Consider the following 5,191-nt stretch of genomic DNA (forward strand, 5'->3'; position numbering starts at 1 on the left):
TTGGTTTGCAGTATGTTCTTCACATGACACTTTGTTGTCTGGTTCTCTTCCTAAACATTTCTCTGCTCAAACTACTGAGCTTATTGCACTTACTGAAGCTTGTAAGTTGGCAGCTGGTAAGTCTGTCACTATTTACACAGATTCCAGATATGCTTTTGGTGTTGTTCATGACTTTGGTGCGCTGTGGAAACACAGGCATTTCCTTAAATCAGATGGTAAAACTATTCTGAACTCCAAGCAGGTTTCTGATCTTCTTGATGCGATCCTTTTGCCTACAGCAATCTCGGTCTGTAAGTGTGCGGCTCACACTAACTCAGACGATCCTGTTGCTTGTGGCAATGCCAGAGCTGATGCTGCAGCTAAGCAAGCAGCTAATTTTTTTCCTGTTTTCGCTTCCCTCTCTTTGCAGGCAGAAGACTCCCTCACAGATCTCCATGCTTTGCAAACTTTTGCCTCTGCAGATGAAATTTGGTCCTCTGGACGCATTTGGTCCTCTGTGGGTGCAACTCATACGGATGGTGTTTGGATGGGACCTGATGGTAAACCCTGTCTACCTAAACATTTTTTTCCTCATTTTTCAAAATTGACACATGGGTTGAACCATGTGTCAAAAGGGGGGATGCTGAATGCACTCACTGCTCAGTGGTTCACAAAAGGGTTCAGTTCATATGCGCAAAAATACTGTCAGTCATGTATGGTTTGTGCCACACATAATGTAGGAAAGGCATTACACACATCGCAAGTTGCACACCCTCCACCAGAGAAACCTTTTGAACATTTGATGATGGATTTTGTTGAACTCACACCAGCTGAAGGAAAGAAATATGCACTAGTAATAGTGGACGTGTTTAGTAAATGGGTTGAAGTTTTCCCTGCAAAACATGCAAACAGTAATGCAGTGACTAAAGCACTGCTAAACAGAAATCATTCCTAGATGGGGCATTCCAGAGAAGATCAGCAGTGATAATGGCACACATTTTGTAAACACTGCATTGACTGAGGTTGGTAAATTCCTGGGAATTGTGCTTATCATCCACAGAGTGGAGGTGCTGTGGAAAGAGAAAATGGTACATTAAAGTCCAAGTTAGCCAAATGTTGTGAAGAAACAGGTCTGCCATGGACAAAAGCATTACCTATTGTGCTTACCTACATGAGAATGAGAATCAGAGCTCAAGTGAATCTCAGCCCATTTGAAATTTTATTTGGCAGACCTCCTAACCTGGGATTGGGACCTGTAACCAGACCCCTCCCTTCCACAACTGTTTGTGATGATGCTATGTTGTCTTACTGTCGAAACCTTTCCACTGTTCTATCTCAAGTTTCACAGACAGTAAAAGCAGCCCTTCCAGCCACAGAAAACACACCACTCCAACCAGATGACAGGTGGTGAAGGAACTTCGCAGGAAACATTGGAAGTCCAAACGTTGGCAAGGCCCGTTCCAGGTGCTACTGGTCACTCACACAGCTGTTAAAGTTGCAGAGAGAGCAACCTGGATTCATGCCAGTCACTGTAAGAAGGTACCAGAACCAGTAGATGACTTCCACCCTGACATACATCAGCCTAACCAACACGCCCGGAAGGACAAAGATAAGAGTCAGCAGTAAAAGCTGTACTCCAACGGTGTGTTAAGTGCTAGTAACCTCTGACACCGAAGATTGAAACATCCTTACTGAGACCAGCGATGAAGATGATCATACACATGCTGTGAACCATGGAAGAAACTGTTTGTTGTTTGTATTTTCTTATTTGTAACCAGCATGTGCACATTGTATCTTGATTTCACAGGAAGCAATAATACAGGGCTGCTGTATTTCCCCACGACCCGAGAGACCACCAGACGCCCGAAGCCACACAGCCCCCCCCAGCACACACCCAACCGCCCAGAGCGACGGGACAGCAACCCACCACCACCACTATGTGATCAAGCTAATCAGAAGGGACCAGAGAGAATTAAATTCAGCCAATTGATGTTTTGAGGAAGCAGACATTGTTTCCATGCTAATATAATCTAAAAGAAAATTTCTAAACTGGTTAATACACAGATTGTTCTTCGCTTTCCAGTTCATGAGAATAGTTTTCTTTGCTATACATAACACTGTGAGGATCATGTGTGCTAAGCTAAATTCCACATTGATGTTGTCTAAGTCACCCAGTATGCACAGTGTGGGTCATGCAGGAATGCTACACTTTAGTCATGTTGATAGGTCTGCACAGACTTCAAGCCAGAACCTCTGGACAGGCGCACGAAACCACAAAGCGTGTGCATAATCATCAGGTGTGTTATCTGTGCAATGTGAGCAGATGTTTGAGTGTGTTAGACCCATCCTGAACATCCTTTGTCCTGTATAGTGTGTTCTATGAAGAATTTTGTATTGTATGAGCTCTAAATTAGGATTTTGAGTCATTCTGAAGGTGTTCAAACATATATGTGGCCAGAAGCTATGACTAGAACTGATGGATAAATCTGCCTCCCATTTTGAGGACGGTAGAGACATTGTGTCATCTATCTTAGACAATAATTTATATATTTTTGATAGTAGTTTTGGGGTGCAGATGCTTAGAAATTCTACTACCCTAATCGGGAGTTGTAAGTCTGGTTGGTGGAGGATATATTTCTTTGTTATTATAGACTTAAGTTGTTGATATTCTAGGAATTTATTGCTGCCTATCTCATGTTGTGATATGAGCTCATCAAATGAAATAAAATGTCCATTTTGGATTATATGTTCCAGATGTTTGATTCCTTTGATCTTCCACAGAGTAAAGTTTAGCATTTTTTTGTTTTGCAGGATGTCAGGATTGTTCCAGATGGGTGTAAGCTTACACGGGACAAGTGAAGACTTTGTTATTTTAAGAAATTCCCACCAGGCTGTCAGAGAGGTGCTGATGTTAATGCTTTTGAAACATTTGTGATTTTTTACGTTTTGACTAATAAGTGGCAGGTCAGAGATTTCCAGATTATCACACAATGCTTGTTCTATATTTATCCATGTTCATCTATTGGGCTAGGTTTAAACCATTTTGATATATACCGTAACCTATTGGCTAAGGAATAGTGCTGAAAATTAGGTAAATCTAATCCACCACTGTCCTTGGTCTTCTGTAGGGTTTTTAAACAAACTGTGGTTTGTTTTTCCACAGAAATTTGGAGATGCATGAATCTAGTGACTTAAACCAAGTAGCAGGTTGGTTTTATGGGGATCATTGAGAACAAATAGTTAACTTTTGGTAGTATCATCATTTTAATGGTTGTAACTCTCCCCATAAGTGATATAGGTAAGGACTTCCAACGAGAGAGATTGTCCTCTACTGTCATTAATAATTGCACATAAATTAGCTTTGTTAGCTCTGAGAGCCTGGAGGAAATGTTTATGCCTAAATATCTAATATTTCCTGACTGTAAAGTGATCGCAGGTATATTCTGGACCCTACAGTTAATGGGCAGAACTGTGGTCTTAGACCAATTGATAGAGTAGTCAGAAAGTGCTGAGAATTTATTTATGAGTGTGATCGTGTGAGTGAGAGACGTCTGTGAGTTCTGAAGGAAAAGTAATACATCATCAGCATAAAGACTTATTTTATGCTCAATATTTTGGGGTTGGATGTCTTTAATATTTCTATCTTGTCTGATAGCAGCTGCTAAAGGTTTGATGAAAATAGCAAAAAGTGAGGGAGAAAGTGAGCAACCCTGTCTTGTACCTCTCTGCAGACTGAAGCTTGGAGAAGTTTGATCATTTGTCCTGACACTTGCATTTGGGGAGTCAGTTATTTTCTTGTGAGGAGATAAGAGGCTTTAATAATAATATCTTGCAAGAGAGAACAACACAGTACAGAATACAGAGTTGCTCTGACCACTGAAGCAAAAACACACAGTTATATTGCCCGCTCATCACGTCATCTGTTTTTGGGTATAATTGATTGTTCTTCTAACTTTCCTCCCCAACCATCAGTTGAGGTTACCCAGACACACTCGTAAATACCAGCCTAACCCTGTCCCCCCTAAAGTGCAGCTATCTCATTATAACAAGCCCACCATTGTAAAGAGGAATTTAAGAAAACAGGGCAGGGTGGTACCTTACAGCTCGGTCATTTGCAGGTTATACACAGTAACACTCAATACAATGCATATAAGAATTATTGTGAGAATGCATGGCATTTAGAGGGCTGTAACTCAGCCATACGGTATCACAGAGACATCATTCAAAGTTTGTATGTGACAGGAAAGACTCAACTTTAACTGTGGTAAAGGGCTTGTCGATAGCTTATACAGCTTTGACACAACGGCAGTTTACGTTTTATGGAGCCAGAGGACTTCGTCTGATGGAGCGCACACTCTAATTCCCACTCTAAAATGATTTAAAAAGAACTTCCTCAAACAAATGCCTCTCACGTCCAAAATGTCTGCCTGATCTAGACAAATTATACATCAAAACGTAGGTATTTTAGTCCTCTTTCACACAAAGTCACTCTCATTGAGCTTGGCCTCACAGATTTCTCACAAATCACCTGTAAGCGCAGAGAGCAGCACTCCAGCTCACATACTTTTCCATTATAAACAGGCTGAGCAATGAAATCAGTGAGAAAGACTCGTTTTAAAACTGCCATAAAAAACAAACCTTACACAAGATCAGAATAAAAATTACACCTCTGGCTTCCCACATCCCGTCTGGCGCTCACGGTGAAAGAATTATTCGGATACGACTTCTACTTTTCGAACAGCGACCGTTTGTTCCAGACTTGTCGTTCATTATTAAACCCCCAGATTTTAAGGGGACAAAGTGAGGTGCAGATTTGGCAGTGGGCACGTGCAGCTGTTGCCCACAGCAACTAATGAGGAGGCCACACTCAACGAGCCCCAAACTGTCCTATTTTAGAGGGCAGTAACTCAGCCATACGGTATCACAGAGACATCATTCAAACTTTAAAATGTTCACAAGACATTCAGCTGGCTTTTTCAAATATTAAGCCAATTCCGAAATATGACAGTTTAAAAAACATGAACATTTTTGCTACTTCTTGATTTTTATGAATGAGAAGATTAGAGTGGCAGACTGATCATTTTAACTTTTTCTGATATTCAAACAAATTACTCAAACTTTCATGCTGTTTAACTCAGACAAACAAATTATACCTTAAAATGTAGGTACACTTGTCCTCTTTCAGCTGACGTAACTACTAAATAGCTCACAT

This window comes from Leuresthes tenuis, unplaced genomic scaffold, assembly GCF_036924035.1.
Source record: "Leuresthes tenuis unplaced genomic scaffold, fLeuTen1.0.hap1 SCAF_82, whole genome shotgun sequence".
Taxonomy (NCBI): Eukaryota; Metazoa; Chordata; class Actinopteri; order Atheriniformes; family Atherinopsidae; genus Leuresthes; species Leuresthes tenuis.